Source organism: Macaca thibetana, chromosome 19 (genome assembly GCF_024542745.1).
Source record: "Macaca thibetana thibetana isolate TM-01 chromosome 19, ASM2454274v1, whole genome shotgun sequence".
Classification (NCBI taxonomy): Eukaryota; Metazoa; Chordata; class Mammalia; order Primates; family Cercopithecidae; genus Macaca; species Macaca thibetana.
This window is the reverse complement of record NC_065596.1, coordinates 32,544,500-32,563,091: the sequence shown is the minus strand read 5'-3', so window position 1 is coordinate 32,563,091 and position 18,592 is coordinate 32,544,500. Positions and strand designations below refer to the sequence as shown.

General features: G+C 43.4%; 2 protein-coding genes across 10 annotated transcripts in view; one reads left to right on the top strand and one right to left on the bottom strand.

Annotated features, from left to right (window-relative positions):
• The window catches only part of PPP2R1A (protein phosphatase 2 scaffold subunit Aalpha), a 526,337-nt gene that overhangs the window by 120,526 nt on the left and 387,219 nt on the right, over positions 1-18,592 (bottom strand). The gene's annotated exons all lie outside the window — the stretch shown is intronic.
• ZNF841 (zinc finger protein 841) overlaps positions 1-18,592 on the top strand; it is a 107,548-nt gene that overhangs the window by 66,016 nt on the left and 22,940 nt on the right. For 2 of the 9 annotated variants that reach the window (XM_050771266.1, XM_050771264.1), the window contains exon 1: positions 15,579-15,793. The gene's annotated coding sequence lies outside the window, so the exon portion shown is untranslated. Of the gene's footprint in view, positions 1-15,578; positions 17,501-18,592 lie in introns of those variants that run through there. The other 7 variants (XM_050771258.1, XM_050771265.1, XM_050771262.1 and 4 more) reach the window with 6 other exon arrangements.

The window sequence follows — 18,592 nt, the reverse complement described above, 5'->3', positions numbered from 1 at the left end:
AAAATACCTCTTTATTTCTATAACTTTTTTTTGAGACAGAATCTTTATTTCTATAACTTTCTTTACATCCTTCTTGTTTCCTGGTTCTTTCTGGTTTGTTTTATACATAACCTTTAGTTAAGCTTTGAATTAGATAAAAATTATTCACCTTTTAAAAAGGACACACTTTTTTGATGAAATAATGTTTTTCTATAATATTTTTCATTGGAAAATACCCAATTAATAAAATATAATTTAAGTCAATATAACTTTAGATTGTAAATTATGATAAGTGTCTACAAGTATTTATCCCATTATGTTTACCTAATTATTATCATAGTTTAGCCAGATTATTTATGAAAACTGTGATAGTCATCATTTACATTTATAAAACCACCATTGCAAAATTATAACTGAGACAAAGACATTTGATGTGACTTCATCTTGCTTCTAACCTCCAAGTTGTCCTTACTTATTCCTGTTCATAGACTGGAACTAACTTTGGGAGAAGCTAGTTTATGGTTTGTCTTTGAAACCAAGATGACAACAGTCCTTTTCCAAAATCTTCCTGCTGGGGAACTTGGCTTCCTAAAGCCACAAGATTAGAAATTATGATTTAGGAGTCATGCAGCTTGAGGCTGCAAGATTCTCAATCTCCCCAAATTGCTCCTGGTGATAACATCACTATTGTGAAATATAAGATTAGTGCTTGAGATATTTTGCAGAAACTGTCCGGAGCTGCGCGCCCCGGCCATAGCAAATAATAATTAATGATTAAACGCCCGAGCTCTATTCCTTTCCACCTTCTACCTCCTCCCTAGATTTGTTGTTTCTCTTTTGTATCAATACCTCATAATAGATGGCGCTCTTCCTGCTTCTTCTTCACTTGTTTTTCCCCCCCGCGGCCACGAAAATTGTTACTTTGTAGCACAGGCACCATCCCGTGCCCGGGAAAATTACCAACTGACAGCGCAGGTGCAACATGACGTTCGACCAGAGAAACCAATACCTACTTGGTCACGCCCTCTGCGATGAGATCATCTCCACCTCTGGCCCAACCCCTTCCCCTCCAAGTGTATATAAGGCACTGCATTACCGCCATTAAACGAGACTTGATCAGAGCACTGTCTTGTCTCCATTTCTCGTGTCTCTTGTCCCCCAAATTCCCACTCCCTCCTCCAGGGCCTGCTTCGACGATCCTGCGGGCCGGGATACGTGGCGCCCGAACAGGGACCTGGAAACGAGGGACTCCGTGAGGAAGAGGATGCCAAAGGACGGTCGACCGCTAACGAAGACAAAAGGAGTCAAACTCTTCCGATCACCGCGGGAACCTGCCGCGTCAGAATTGAAGGTAAGTGACACGTCCGAAATGGGACAAGAATTAAGCCAACATCAAATATATGTAGGACAATTAAAAGAGGCTTTAAAGATACAAGGAGTAAAGGTTAAAGGTAATGATTTGTTTAAATTTTTTGATTTTGTAAAAGACACTTGCCCTTGGTTCCCACAGGAAGGAACTATTGATATTAAAAGATGGCGTAGAGTAGGGGATTGTTTGCAGGACTATTATAATGCTTTTGGGCCAGAAAAAATTCCTGTAACCGCCTTCTCTTATTGGAACCTCATTAGAGATTTAATAGATAAGAAGGAGGCCGATCCGCAAGTCATGGCTGCGGTTGCTCAGACAGAGCATATTTTAAAGGTTAGCTCCCGCTCTAACCTCGCAAAGCCTCCGCAAGATACGGAGGAGGATCTCATTTCCCTCGAAAGTGATCATGAGGAAATTAAGTCTCCTTCTGTAACAGATAAAGAAATGCCACACGAAAACAAACCAAAAAAATACCCAATTTTACAGTTGCTTCAAAAAGAGGAGGAAATTAATAAGCCTAATCAATCGGACATAAATTGGGATGATTTAGAGGAAGAGGCAGCTAAATATCACAACCCTGATTTGCCTCCCTTTACTTCATACCCACCCCCATATAATAAGACGCATAATGAGGCTTCTGCGCCTATTGTTATGGCAGCAATAGATCCCAAAGAAGAATTAAAGCAAAAGATTGCTCAACTAGAAGAGCAAATTAAACTTGAAGAGTTACATCAATCATTGATAATTAGGCTCCAAAAGCTAAAAACAGGAAATGAAAAAATACCCAACTCAGACGCTATGGAGGGTTCCTTGCGCACACTTCAGCGGCCTGGACAACATGTTCCAAGAGGGGGGTTAGTTGCTAGCTGACATAGAGAAGACTCCTCCCCCAAAGACGTTTTTCCGGTCACTGAAACCATAGATGAACAGGGACAGGCTTGGAGGCATCATACTGGATTTGATTTTACTATTATAAAAGAGTTAAAGACTGCTGCCTCTCAGTATGCGGCTACTGCTCCATATACTCTTGCTATAGTGGAATCTGTGGCTGATAATTGGCTCACTCCTACAGACTGGAATACCTTAGTTAGGGCAGTCCTTTCTGGGGGAGACCACTTAATTTGGAAGTCAGAGTTCTTTGAAAATTGTAGAGATACAGCTAAAAGAAATCAACAGGCAGGAAACGGTTGGGATTTTGATATGTTAACTGGTTCAGGTAATTATGCAGACACTCGGGCCCAAATGCAATACGATCCTGGACTGTTCTCACAAATCCAGGCTGCTGCTACAAAAGCCTGGAGAAAACTTCCCGTTAAAGGAGATCCAGGGGCCTCACTCACAGCGGTTAAACAAGGACCCGATGAGCCATTTTCAGACTTTGTGCATAGACTTATGACCACAGCAGGTAGAATCTTTGGAAATGCAGAAACGGGTGTAGATTATGTTAAACAGTTAGCTTATGAAAATGCTAACCCCGCCTGCCAAGCGGCAATCAGACCTTATCGAAAGAAAACAGATTTAACAGGATACATTTGCCTTTGTTCAGATATTGGGCCCTCATATCAACAAGGCCTAGCAATGGCCGCCGCTTTTAGCGGCCAAACAGTGAGAGACTTCCTCATTAACAAAGGTAGAGATAAAGGGGGATGTTTTAGATGCGGTAAAAGGGGACACTTTGCAAAAGATTGCCATGAAAACCAAAATAAGAGTCCAGAAGCAAAAATCCCAGGCCTTTGCCCAAGGTGTAAAAGAGGAAGGCACTGGACAAACGAATGTAAATCTAAAACTGACAGTCAAGGAAATCCTTTACCCCCCAGGCAGGGAAACGGGATGAGGGGCCAGCCTCAGGCCCCGAAACAAGCATATGGGGCAGTCAGCTTTGTTCCAGCCAGCAACAGCAATCCATTTCAAAACTTAGTAGAGCAACCCCAGGAAGCGCAGGATTGGACCTCAGTTCCACCTCCCACACAGTACTAACACCTGAAATGGGACCGCAAACCTTAAATACCGGAATATATGGACCCTTACCACCTAACACTTTTGGGCTACTTTTAGGAAGAAGTAGTGTCACCATGAGAGGCTTACAAGTCCTCCCTGGAGTTATCGATAATGATTATGAAGGAGAAATTAAAATTATGGCCAGAGCTATTGATAGTATTATTACTGTCCCTCAAGGAGTTAGAATAGCTCAGTTACTCCTGCTACCTTTGGTTAAAACAGATAATAATATCCAACACTCTAATAGAAATATAAAAGGTTTCGGATCATCAGAGATATATTGGGTGCAACCAATTTACAAATCAAAAACCCTCTCTAACCTTATGGTTAGACGGGAAGGCATTCACTGGACTAATAGACACAGGGGCTGATGTAACGATCATTAAACAGGAAGATTGGCCCTCTCATTGGCCTACCACAGAAACTTTAACTCACTTGAGAGGAATTGGACAAAGCAGTAATCCTAAACAAAGTTCTAAATATCTAACATGGACAGATAAAGAAAACAATTCAGGCCTCATTAAGCCATTTGTCATTCCTCACCTACCTGTTAACCTTTGGGGGCGAGATCTGCTCTCTCAAATGAAAATTATAATGTGTAGTCCAAATGATATAGTTACTGCACAAATGTTAACTCAAGGATACACCCCTGGTAAAGGTCTTGGAAAAGGAGAGAACGGTATCCCACAGCCTATACTGGTTTCAGGACAACTTGATAAAAAGGGGTTTGGAAATTTTTAGCTCAGGCCACTGACATACCTGCACCCCAAAGGTGCACTGACCCCATTACTTGGAAGTCAGATGAGCCCGTTTGGGTTGATCAGTGGCCTTTACTCAATGATAAACTAAGTGCTGCCCAACAGTTAGTGCAGGAACAACTAGCAGCAGGACATATTGCGGAAAGTAATTCCCCTTGGAATACACCTATTTTTGTTATTAAAAAGAAGTCTGGTAAATGGAGACTCTTACAAGATTTAAGAGCAGTAAATATCACTATGATCCTTATGGGTGCCTTACAACCAGGATTGCCTTCACCGGTTGCGATTCCTCAAAAATATTTTAAAATCGTTATTGACCTTAAAGATTGCTTTTTTACAATTCCCCTTCACCCTGCTGACCAAAAAAGATTTGCCTTTAGTCTTCCATCTACAAATTTTAAACAACCAATGAAGCGCTATCAATGGAAAGTCTTACCTCAGGGTATGGCCAATAGTCCTACCTTGTGTCAAAAATATGTAGCTGCCACTATAGAGCCAGTCAGAAAAACATGGGCACAAATGTATATTATACATTATATGGATGATATTTTAATAGCAGGAGAAATTGGCGAACAAGTCTTACAGTGCTTCGCCCAACTCAAACAAGAGTTAACAGCAGCCAGATTACAAATAGCCCCAGAAAAGGTACAACTACAAGATCCATACACCTATCTTGGTTTCCAAATTAATGGACCCAAAATCATTAATCAAAAGGCCGTTATACGTCGTGATCATTTAAAAACTTTAAATGATTTCCAAAAATTACTGGGAGACATAAATTGGCTTCGACCGTACTTAAAGCTCACCACAGGAGAGTTAAAACCTCTTTTCGATATATTAAAAGGAGACTCTAATCCAAAATCCCCCAGGTCCATTACTAAAGAAGCATTAATAGCACTCCAACAGGTAGAACATGCCATTGCAACACAATTTGTTACCAGTATTGATTATTCTCAGCCATTAATATTCCTTATTTTTAACACAACAATAACCCCTACTGGCTTATTCTGGCAAAATAATCCCATTATGTGGGTACACCTGCCCTCCTCCCCCAAAAAGGTTTTGTTGCCTTATTATGATGCAATAGCTGATCTAATTATCTTGGGAAGAGAAAACAGTAGAAAATACTTTGGAATAGAACCCTCTACCATTATACAGCCCTACACTCAATCACACATCCATTGGCTGTTACAAAATACGGAAGCCTGGCCAATTGCTTGCGCTTCTTATACTGGCGTGATTGACAACCATTACCCACCTAACAAACTCATTCAATTTTGCAAACTTCATGCGTTTGTGTTTCCCCATATTACCAGTAAAGAACCTCTCAATGACGCATTACTAATTTTCACTGATGGATCTTCCACAGGACTTGCCGCTTACACTTACAATAATATAATCGTTAAATTCCAGACCGCTTATACATCAGCTCAGCTGGTCGAATTGCAAGCTATAATTGCAGCACTATCAGCTTTTCCTTGTCAGCCACTTAACATTTATACAGACAGCGCCTACCTGGCTCATTCAATACCCCTCTTAGAGACCGTGTCTCAAATTAAACATATTTCAGACACAGCTAACCTATTTTTACAATGCCAACAACTTATTCAAAAAATGACTACTCCCTTTTTTCTTGGGCATATTAGGGCACATTCAGGATTACCGGGACCTTTAACTCAAGGTAACGCAACAGCCGACACGGCAACAAAAACCATAGCCACAGTCACTACAGACAATTTGCAACAAGTGCAAAAAGCACATGCCTTACATCATTTAAACGCCCAAACCTTAAGGCTTATGTTTAAACTTACCAGAGAACAAGCTCGACAAATAGTTAAACAATGCGCCAACTGCATAACGCATTTACCTGTTCCCCATCTAGGAGTTAACCCCCGAGGACTCATTCCCAACAAAATTTGGCAAATGGACGTTACTCACCACTTAGAATTCGGTCAACTAAAATATATCCATGTATGCATAGACACCTATAGTGGATTCATCAGTGCAACTCTCCAAACAGGAGAGGCCACCAAACATGTGTCATAGCTCATTTATTACACTGCTTTTCTATTTTAGGAATACCCAAACAAATCAAAACAGATAATGGCCCCGGTTATATAGCCAAAACCTTCTTACAATTTTGTAATACCCTACAAATTAAACATACCACAGGCATTCCCTATAATCCCCAAGGACAAGGTATAGTAGAAAGAGCTCATCTGTCATTAAAAACTATTATCACAAAATTAAAAGGGGGGAGCTGGTACCCCGTGAAGGGTACCCCCAGAAACATACTCAATCATGCCCTGTTTATCCTTAATTTTTTAAATTTGGACAGTCATGGAAAATCGGCTGCCGACCGTTTCTGGCATCCTGAATCTCAAAAACAGTTTGCAATGGTAAAATGGAAAGATCCACTTGATAGTTCATGGCATGGCCCCGATCCAGTTTTAATTTGGGGAAGAGGCTCAGTATGCATCTTCTCACAAAAAATGATGCAGCCAGATGGCTGCCTGAAAGATTGGTAAGACAAATAAATCATAACCATTGTCAGTCCAGGGAAGATAAATCTCCCTGAGAAGTTCTTTCCTTCTTGTTTTTCAGAAAATGAAGCCTAACATGAGATTCCTTTGGGGAATAATCGCTCTATATAGCATAGTGGCAGTCTATGCAGGTTTTGGTGACCCTCGTAAAGCAAGAGAATTATTACGAAAACAATACGGCCAGCCTTGTGATTGCAGAGGGGGACAAGTATCTGAACCTCCGTCAGACAGAATCACCCAGGTGACTTGCGTGGGCAAGACAGCTTACCTAATGCCAAACCAGTTATGGAAATGTAAGTCTACCCCAAGAGATACCTCACCTAGCGGGCCGCTCCTAGAATGCCCTTGTAGCTCTTTCCAATCTTCTGTACATAGTTCCTGTTATACCTCCTATCAACAATGCAAATCAGGCAATAGAACATATTATATGGCCACGTTACTGAAAACGCAAACAGGAGGCATCAATGACGTACAAGTATTAGGATCCACTAATAAACTTATACAATCTCCTTGTAACGGCCAAAAAGGAAAGCCTGTTTGTTGGAGCACTACCGCCCCCATTCACATTTCTGATGGAGGAGGCCCATTAGATATTACAAGAATTAAAACCGTCCAGAAAAAATTAGAAGAAATTCATAAAGCTTCATATCCTGAACTTCAATATCACCCTTTAGCCCTGCCTGAGCTTAGAGATAATTTTAGGCTCGATGCCCAAACCTTTGATATCCTCAATGCTACTTACAATTTACTCCAAATGTCCAATACAAGCCTTGCCCATGATTGCTGGCTTTGTCTGAAAATGGGTCCCCCTACTCCTCTAGCTATACCTAACCTTTCATTATCCTATGTCAATTACTCGGGTGAGTCCTTAGTCAATAACTCTTGTCCAATTATCTCTCCCCTCTTGGTTCAACCAATGACGTTTTCTAATTCTTCTTGCCTCTTTTCACCATCATATAATAACACTGAAGAAATTGATCTAGGTTGCGTTATATTCACCAGCTGCACCTCTATAATCAATACCACCAGCCCTTTATGTGCTGTAAATGGCTCGGTTTTTGTCTGTGGAAATAACATGGCATATACTTATCTACCCATAAATTGGACAGGGGTTTGTGTTCTGGCCACTTTTCTCCCCGATATTGATATCATCCCTGGAGATGAACCTGTCCCCATCCCTGCTATTGAACATTTTTTATATAGGCCAAAACGAGCCATACAATTTATTCCTTTGTTGGCTGGACTAAGAATCACCACCGCTTTTACAACAGGGGCTACAGGCCTAGGAGTTTCACTAACCCAATATACTAAATTATCCAATCAATTAATTTCAGATGTACAGACCTTATCCAGTACTATACAAGATTTACAAGACCAAGTAGATTCATTAGCAGAAGTAGTTCTCCAGAATAGAAGAGGTCTAGATTTGTTAACGGCAGAACAGGGAGGGATCTGTTTGGCTTTACAGGAAAAGTGCTGTTTTTACGCCAACAAATCCGGAATCGTCAGAGATAAGATAAAAACGTTACAAGAAGAACTAGAAAAGCGCAGAAAAGGCCTGGCCGCCAATCCCTTGTGGACTGGACTCGATGGACTTCTCCCCTATCTCCTGCCATTTCTTGGTCCTTTACTCACTCTTCTACTCTTCCTCACTCTCGGGCCTATAATCCTTAATAAGCTTATGGCATTTGTCAGACAACAAATCGAGGCCTTCCAGGCCAAACCTATACAGGTCCATTATCATCACCTTGAGATGACTGAAAATGGTGAGTCTTATTTACCTTAATAAGACCACCTCCCCTGTGTGCTGAACTGGACAGTCAATGACGGGTAAGAGGACACTATCCCCATCGGAGCCTAAGACAGGAGGGCCGCCCTTGCTGCTGCCTTATCCCATGACGGGCCTAGAAGATGGGGATGAGTTGACCCAACCTAAGACAGGCACAGTTCCCGAGGGGTCATTTCTTATCATAAAATAATAAAAAGGGGGACCTGTCCGGAGCTGCGCGCCCCGGCCATAGCAAATAATAATTAATGATTAAACGCCCGAGCTCTATTCCTTTCCACCTTCTACCTCCTCCCTAGATTTGTTGTTTCTCTTTTGTATCAATACCTCATAATAGATGGCGCTCTTCCTGCTTCTTCTTCACTTGTTTTTCCCCTGCCGCCACGAAAATTGTTACTTTGTAGCACAGGCACCATCCCGTGCCCGGGAAAATTACCAACTGACAGCGCAGGTGCAACATGACGTTCGACCAGAGAAACCAATACCTACTTGGTCACGCCCTCTGCGATGAGATCATCTCCACCTCTGGCCCAACCCCTTCCCCTCCAAGTGTATATAAGGCACTGCATTACCGCCATTAAACGAGACTTGATCAGAGCACTGTCTTGTCTCCATTTCTCGTGTCTCTTGTCCCCCAAATTCCCACTCCCTCCTCCAGGGCCTGCTTCGACGATCCCGCGGGCCGGGATAAGAAACTGCACTCAATGGATCAGCTGGGAAGAAGGAGATCAATAAACTAGCTCATTTTGTCTCATAGCCCCCACCCAAAAACTGACTTAGCGTAAGAGAACAGCTTCAACTTCCTATTATTTTGTCTCTGACCCTACCAATCAGAACTCCCAACTGCTGGCTCTCTACCCACCAGATTATTCTTAAAAACTCTGATCTCCAAATTTCCAGGGAGACTAATGTGAGTAATAATAAAACGTCTCCTGCACAGCCAGCTCTGTGTTAATTACTCCTTTTCTATTGCAGTTATCCTGTATTGATAAGTTGGCTCTGTCTAGGCAGTGGGCAAGGTGAACCCATGGGACAGTTATAGTTATTACCTGTCAATCATTTTATAGCCTATTAATTTCAGATGTTTACCTAATGAGAAACTTAAGATTAAATATATGGTTATTTTACTAAATAATGCAAGATTTAGTTATTTCCATTAAACCTATATATATGGTTACTGAGTGCTCTAATGATAAGGAGAAATTACAACCAGCTGGTTGTTAATATTTAGCCAAGACAGAACCTCAATTCAGCTACTTACCTATTATGGGTCTCATGTTGAAGACTGCTCTCTGTCATCCTAGAAGCAGGAAAAACTCAAACTTACCTTACTTGTTGGAAGCGAGCTCAAACTCCCAAAAGAAGTTATCTGGCTTCCATTGTCATGGAAGCAGGAAATCTTGCCTTTCTTGATGGAAGCAAGTAAAACTCCCCCCGCCCCGCCAAAAAAGGAGTTGTTCGGCAAAATAAACTTTAGATCTTGACCAAATTTGGTGAGATCAGTGATTCTCTGGAGAGTATGTCCCCAGGCCTCAGCAAATCATCCTACTGGTTTGAGCCATAGAGACAGCTCAAGCTGGTACCAAGCACTGATAGATTTGTCAAAGGCCAAGGGCACCTCGACTCTGAATTCCTCCTTGGTTACCAAAATCTGAGCACCAGACTGGGGGCAGTGGCTCACACCTGTAATCCCAGCACTTTGGGAGGCCGAGGCAGGTGGATCACGAGGTCAGGAGATTGAGACCATCCTGGCTAACACAGTGAGACCCCGTCTCTACTAAAAATACAAAAAAAAAAATAGCCAAGTGTGGTGGCAGGCGCTTGTAGTCCCAGCTACTCGGGAGGCTGAGGCAGGAGAATGGCATGAACCCGGGAGGCAGAGCTTGCATCACTGCACGGCAGCCTGGGCAACAGAGTGAGACCTTATCGCAAAAAAAAAGTTTTGCTACAGTTGTGAAATCATAGAATATAATGCTTATTATGATAATCTCAAATAGAAATTGCTTTAGCCTTTGAAAAAATGGTTCTTTTATTAAATAATTTAGTATTTATTGTCTGATAGATATTAATTTTTATAGTACATGTATAAAAATATTATAGACAATTTGTCTAAACAGTATTTCAGAAACACTTCCAACAATTATATTGTGTAAAGGGTTCTATGTATGCATGAAGAAAGGACATGTATAAAGTCTTTAGCATAGGGAAAATTGAATTTTTATCAACTTAAACGTCAGTTTCAAGAGTAAACATTCAGTGTTGAAATAAAGTCTGAATCTGTCTATCTATCTATCTATCTATCTATCTATCTATCTAATTTTTTTTTTTGAGAGAGAGTGTTGTGTTGCCCAAGCAATAGTGCAGTGGTGTGATCTGAGGTCACTGCAACCTCCACCTCCCAGGCTTAAGCAATCTTCCCACGTCAGCCTCCCGAGTAGCATATACTACAGGTGCACACCACCACCCCTGGCTAATTTTGTATTTTTTGTAGAGATGGAGTTTTGCCATGTTGTCCAGGCTTGTCTCAAACTCCTGGGCTCGAGCAATTTTCACACCTCAGCCTCCCAAAGTGCTGGGATTACAGATGTGAGCCACTGCACCCTGCCTTATGTTTTTACTTTTTTTTTTTTTTTTTTTTTTTGAGACCGAGTTTCATTCTGTCGCCCAGGCTGGAGTGGTGTGATCTCTGCTCACTGCAAGCTCCGCCTCCTGGGTTCACTCCATTCTCCTGCCTCAGCCTCCCGAGTAGCTGGGACTACAGGCACCTGCCACCACGCCTGGCTAATTTTTTGGATTTTTAGTAGAGACGCGATTTCACCACATTAGTCAGGATGGTCTCGATCTGACCTCATGATCCACCCGCCTCAGCCTCCCAAAGTGTTGGGATTACAGGCATGAGCCACTGCACCCGGCTATTCCTTTACTTTCTTAATAAACTTGCTGTCACTTTACTGTCTGGACTCACCCCTAATTCTTTCTTGCATAAGATCCAAGAACCCCTTCTTTTGGGTTTAACTGCCTAATAGGTTCTCCTGGCCTACTGCCTAGACAGAGCCAATTCATCAAGACAGGGGAATTGCAATAGAGAAAGAGTTTAATTCACGTGGAGCTGGCTGTACAGGAGAGTGAAGCTTTATTATTACTCAAATGAAATCTTGGGGATCCCCTGAAATCTTGGGGATCAGGGTTTTTAAGGATAATTTGATGGGTAGGGGCCAATGAGTCGGGAGCGATGATTGGTTGGTTGGAGATGAAATCATAGAGAGTTGACGCTGTCCTTTTGCACTGAGTCTGTTCCTGGGTGGTGTCACAAGACCAGATGAGTCAGTTTATTGATCTGGGTGCCAAGTTATCCATCAAGTGCAGGGTCTGCAAAATATCTCAAGCACTGATCTTAGGTTTTAAAATACTGATGTAATTCCCAGGAACAATTTGGGAAAGGTGACAATCTTGTAGCCTCTAGCTGCATGACTCCTAAACTATAGTTTCTAATCTTGTGACTAACTTGTTAGTCCCACAAAGGCAGTCTAGTCCCCAAGCAGATAGGGGATTTGTTTTGGGAAAGGGCTGTTAATGTCTTTATTTCAAAAGATGAACTAAGTTCCTCCCAAAGCTAGTTTGGCCTACACCCAGGAGTGAACAAAGGCAGCTTGGAGGCTAAAAGCAAGATGGAGTTGGTTAAGTCAGATCTCTTTCACTGTAATAATTTTCTCAGTTATAATTGTGCAATGGCGGTTTCAGGTTCTGGATCAGGACCCCTTTCTGGAAACATGGGGATGGTTATGAATGCATCCAGACATCCAAAAAGCCACCTCTGAGAGCTACAGATTTCCCTTTTCTATAGGTTCTTTGTCCCTTGTATGTCAACCCAAGGATTCACTGGGGACCTAGAACTGCACAGGCCAGTCTGGGAAGAGAGAGACAGGAAAGAGAAGAAGAGGAGGTGAATTAGTTTTGAAGAAAAGAAAGAAGGTCCCATGCTACCCCTTTTTGTTTTTTCTGACAAACTTTTCATGCTGGGAAATAGAATCCTGGTTTATTTGTAGTAAAACTAGGAATCCAGGGATTTTATAGGAGGGTGAGAAAAATGCACTTTTATGGTAGAGTCTGTGGAGACCTAATTAGGGAAAAGGAGTCAGGCTGGCAGGACCAGGGGAGAGCAAAGAGATAAAGCAAATAAGCTATAAATCTGCCTTTCTAGGCCAGGTGCGGTGGCTCACGCCTGTAATCCTAGCACTCTGGGAGGCCAAGGCAGTCGAATTGCCTGAGCTCAGGAGCTCCAGACCACCCTGGGAAACATGATGAAACCCCGTCTCTACTAAAATAATAAAAAAATTAGTTGGGCATGGTGGTGGGTGCTTGAAGTCCCAGCTACTCTAGAGCCTGAGGCATGAGAATTGCTTGAACCAGGAGGCAAAGGTTGCAGTGAGCTAAGATCATGCCACTGCACTCCAGCCTAGGTAACAGTGAGACTCTGTCTCAAACAAAACAAAACAAAACAAAACAAAACAAAAGTTTAAAAAACTGCCTTTCTTCATGGTCCAGGACATATAAACAAAATACAGGAAGCAGATAAGCTGTAAGTCTGTTTTTCTTTATGGCTCAGGACATATAACCCTTCTGCACAGATAACATACATAGCTCATAAACTTTCTGCTTCAATTTTTCATCAGACACCTTACAGAAGAAAGCAGGTTAGCTCCCTGCTACCTTGGCATTATCTTTTATTTATTTATTTGTTTATTTATTGAGACAAGAGTCTCACACTGGCTCCCAGGCTGGAGTGCAGTGGTGTGATCTTGGCTCACTGCAACCTCTGCAAATCTCCCACCTCAGCCTCCTCAGTAGCTGGAAGTACAGGTGCGGGTCACCATTGCCAGATAATTTTTGTATTTTTAGTAGAGACGGGGTCTCACCATGTTGCCCAGGCTGGGCTGGAACTGCCCACCTCAGCCTCCTAAAGTGTGGAGATTACAGGGGCAAGCCACTTTGCCCAGCCCAATCTCCTCTTCTTATAAAGAAATCAGCCAGATTGGATCAGAGCCCACTTTAACAAGCTTATTTTAACTTAATCAATCCTGTAGATGCCATATATCCAAATACAGTTACATTCTGAGGTACTGGGTATTAGGACTTCAAGATAGGATTTTTTTTGTGAAAATTATTCCGCTCATAACACACTGTGTTCTGGACTCCTAAACTTTATGTCCTTCTTACATGCAAGATCCCTTCACTCCCATCCAAACAAAAATCTTTTATTTATGTATTTATTTTTTGAGACCGGGTCTCTCTCTGTCACCCAGGCTGGAATGCAGTGGTGTAATCATGACTTATCGCGGTCTCGACCTCCTGGGCTCAAGTGATCCTCCTGCCTCAGCCTCCCAAAAGCTGGGACCACACATGCAGGCCACCATGCCTGGCTAATTTAATTTTTTGTAGACATGGGATCTGACTATGTTGCCCAGGCTGGTCTCAAACCCTTGGCCTTAAGTGATCCTGCCACTTCAGCTGCCCAAGTAGCTGGGGCTACAGGAGTGTGCCACTGAGCATGGCTAATTTTTATATCTTCTGTAGAGACGGGGGTCTTGCTATGTGCCCAGGCTGATCTTGAACTCTTGAGCTCAAGTAATCTGCCAGACTTGGCCTCCTGAATTGCTGGGGTTACAGGCCTAAGCTACCTTGCCTGGCCCATCTGAAAAGTCTTAATCCATTTCAGTATCAACTCTAAGGCCCAAATATCACCTAAATATTATCTGAATCACATATGGGTGAGAAACAATGTGTGGTTCATCCTAAGGCAAAATTTTTGTCCAGCTGTGAATCTGTGAAGCCAGAGAAGTTATCTGATTCCAAAATACAATGGTGGGACAGGCATAGGAAAGACCCTCAGCCCTGGAAACCACCCTTCTACTTTGTTACTGTGAATTTGACATTTGTACTTAGCACATGTAAGAAAGTGCATGAAGCATTTGTCTTTCTGTGTGTTGGGAACGGTGTTGCAAAAATCAACACTGAGACAAGGGAGCTCTCAGCAAGGCTAGTTTACTTTCTGCAGAAAGGGTGCCGCTCACTAGCAGTCTTGTCACGAGAGTACACATGAACAAAGGAGACAGGGTCATTTATAACCTGACGTGTCCATCCTACTGCTGTGTCTGGTTTCCATTGGTTGGAACTGGACCTCACATTCTGTACTTAACCCGATTGGCTAGCACCTTAGTACTTCCCAAAAGAGGCAAAGGCAGAGGAGAACAAAGGAAGAGAGGAAGTAACTTGTGGAAGTCTGAGAGAGGCAAAAACACTTCCAAATAAGGAAGAGAAATAGGCTGTGACCTAATGCTTGCTTGGAACAGTTCTGCAGGGCAAATATCTAGGCTAAAATGTGGGAGCTAAGAACACAGAGTATATTGATTTATTTATTATGGTTAGCAGATACTTAAGAATATTACCACAGGTCTTTGAGTAAATTTTGCTTCTAACAGAGGTTACTATCTATTCTCAATTAGACTGGGAGGAAAGTCCCTTTGAAGAGGAACCTCTACTTATTTCATTTTCTACACTGTGTCTAGCACATTTCAATTGGCATAATGTCTTCTGGGTTCCTGGATCCAGTCACCTCTCCACATCCAATCCCCACCGAGATGCTAGTTCCCTGACTACTGAGTAGCTTTAGCTTCTCTGGTGAGACTGAATGGAGTCCACCAAGCTGAGAAAAATCGGTTTTTACTTAATTCAGTTCAACTTGTTAAGAATAAATCATCTTAGTTTCCACAAAGATGGAACATGTAAGTGGACCATGTAAGTGGACCACGTAAGTGGACCACAACTTTAAGATTCATCCTTAAATTCTGAAACAGTAACTTAAAATGGGCAAGAAGCAACGCTGCTTCACAGGACAAGAAATAGTCACAAATACTCCCAAATCTGGAGAACAGACCCCGCCCACCCCTGGAGGTCCCGCTTCATCCCAGTTTTCAGTCCAGCCAAGCCCCAACTGGTCACGCCCCCTACCGGCCCGGGCCTCCCACCACCCTCTCGGGCCCTCCCCCAAGTCAGGCCCCGTCTCCGCCCAGCCCTTTCCCAGTCGCGCCCCGCCCAGGCCCCGCCCCCACGCCGCCCAGTTTTTTTTTTTTACGCGCCCAGTTTCCTGCACACCCGGAAGCAGATCGCGCTGGGGAAAGGCCACATCGCGCTGGGGAAAGGCCACACAGCTATGCGTGTGTTTCGGTCTACCTGGATTAAACATTTGCTTCGCTTTGTCTACCTGGATTAAACGTGCATTTCGCAGTCCTCGGTTCTCCATACCCGTGACCTGGGGATCGCTACGGACCTTAAAATACCGCAACAGCCCCATTCGTCCCAAGTAAGTCGTAGAATTGCTTCCTTTTCGGTTTAAAATCTCTCTGAGGCTGTTTCTTGCTCTCTGCCTTTCTTCCTTAAGACCATGTAGACAACCCCATTCAGGTCGTTTTCCTGTTTAAAACCCTTTGCTTGGGCCCCGCGCCAAGTCTAGTCCTCGTTCGGGAGGTTCGCGCCCTCGCGACCCCCGAGCTTCTCCCTCGTCGGCCTCTGGAGGGGAGCGCCCGCCGTCCGGCTCCTGAAGGAGCCGCTTCTCCTCCCAGCTCCTGGGATTCTGCAGAACCTCCCTGTCCTGAGACATCGTCCCCCGCGCCACCTTGTGTCCTCCTCACGCCGGGTCCTTCCGTTCCGCAGGCTTCCCCTTCACAGCAACTGCTTTTCCTGACTCTCTGTTGGGGCAGGTGACCTGAGTCTGTCTTGTGACACCTAGTGTTCTTCGTTCCCAAATTTTACTCTACTGGAAAATGTGCTCTTCCGGGAGGTGGGCATCTTATTCCTCCCCTTTCCTCCCGAATGTGTGGGTGAGAGGGATCAGGAGAGGAAAAGACGGGGAACGACGGAGCAAAAGGAAAAACTGAGAAGAGAATGAGGGAGACCCGTAAATACACGGCAAAAATGGATGATAATTTAGGGCTTTGCAAAGAGCAACAGTGAAACAGAGCGGTTGGAGAAAGTAGCAGGGGGAGAAAAGCAGGTAGAGAAATTTAGGAAAAAAGGGGGACCTTCAGAGAGATGAAGGGCAGCAAAATAGAGTGGGGCGGCAAAGGAGGAGGCACTGCAGACAGACAGTGGGGAGAAGGTAAAAGAGTTGGAGCCGTGGCTGACAGAGCTACGTGGTGCTGGGACTGAAAGAGAGGGCAGTGAATGACAAGCAGAGTAGAGAGTACCACAGCAGGGAGGAAGCCTAGGAAGTTGGAGGTGCTAGAGTGGGAACAAATGAGCTGTAACAGGGAAGAGGGAGTTTAACAAGGAGAGCAGAGAGGGAGCTTAGATGGGGGAAAAGAGGCAGAGATACGTGAAGATTGGGGACAATTGGAAAGATTGAGAAGAAAGAGCTACAAGAGGTGAAGTAAGTTGTGACGCATTGGGCAGAACAGACCTAAAAGAGGGAATAAAGAAAGGGGTAAAAAACAGAAAAGGAGAAAAAAAAGACGCGCAGCATGAGAGAGGGAAACACATAGCAGTGAAGAGAGTGGGAGAGGACTCCATCCAGATGCGTGACAGTTGATTGGATATGGATGGTGGTTGTAATATGTTGATTTGTGGCTTTACACCCTGATTTAAAATGTGTTTCTTTAAGTTGTACTCATGAGGATGAAAGTCACGTTTTTTCTATAAGGCTTGTGCATTTTGTGTTTATTTTTATTAAAAGATATTTGGAATTCCTGTTTAGCCAGAGGGCAGTGATTTGATCTAGTTATTTGTGGTAACTCTGTTCTTCTCAAGGATGGAGTAGAGGATAAAGGAAGGGAGAAATGGGGCAAGAAATGACTGACTGTTACTACAAGATATGTCTTTGGTGTTTTTTCTGGCTTTGTTGTGTTTTGTTTTTTGGGGGGGACAGGGTCTCTCTCTGTCTCCTAGGCTGGAGAGCAGTAGCATGATCTTGGGCTCATTGCAGCTTCTACCTCCTGGCCTCAAGCAGTCTTTCCACCCCAGCCTCTCAGCGCGCTGGAATTGCAGATGTAAGCCACCACACCAGGCCTACGAGGTATGTCTTCGAAGGAGCATTGAAAGTCTTGGTTTTTTTTGTAATGAATTTCCTTGGAAGATGTTGGGGTCTCACTGGGGCATGTGCATCATTGAAGACATCTGTTTTAGTACATGGTGGTGCCAGTATTTGGGGGTGGGGTCATTACAGGTGTGCACCACCGTGCCCGGCTAATTTTTGTATTTTTAGTACAGACGGGGTTTCACCACGTTGGCCAGGCTGGTCTTGATCTCCAGACCTCGGGTGATCCACCCACATCGGCCTCCCAAAGTGCTGGGATTACAAGCATGAGCCACCGTGCTGGGCCTTTCCTGTTTATTTTTTAGAGTTGTTTTTTTTTTCTTCCCCCTAAACCTGGCCCATTTCAAGGTTCAGTTTGATAATGTGGCACTTAGCACAAGAGACTTCATTCTGGCTTGGTCTGGTAGTTCGGGAGGCTGGTCCGAAACAATGGCCTTCCCACAAAAAAGAACAAGATCATGTCCTTTCCCAGGACATGGATGGAGCTGGAGGCATTATCCTTAGCAAACTAACACAAGAACAGAAAACCAAACACTGCACGTTCACACTTACAAGTGGGAGGTAAATGATGAGAACACACGGACACATAGAGGGAAACAACACACACTGGGACCTACCTGAGAGTGGGGGGTGGGAGGAGGGAGATGATCAGGAAAAGTAACTTGTAGATATTAGGCTTAATACCCAGATGATGAAATAATGTGTACAACAAACCCCCATGACCCGTTTACCTATGTAACCAGCCTACATATCCTGCACATGTACCCCTGAACTTAAAATATAAATTCAAAAAATACTTTGGGCTTCCATAAAATTTGTTTAACTGGTTATTCATTTTTCCTTCTACAGAATTACTTTAAACAGTGTTTTCTGATGGTGGTGTATTGACCATTAAATGCATGCGCACACACAGACCCTAAAGCCTCTAGTTTCCTTCCACTGTGCCCTAATTAAAACAAAACATACCATTAACTGTGTTTCTGCCTGTAGTGAGTACCCCTCTCTGTGCTTCATTTAAGAGCATAATACACTACAATCTTGTTCAGAGTCTCTGTCTTCACTTCTTGCCTC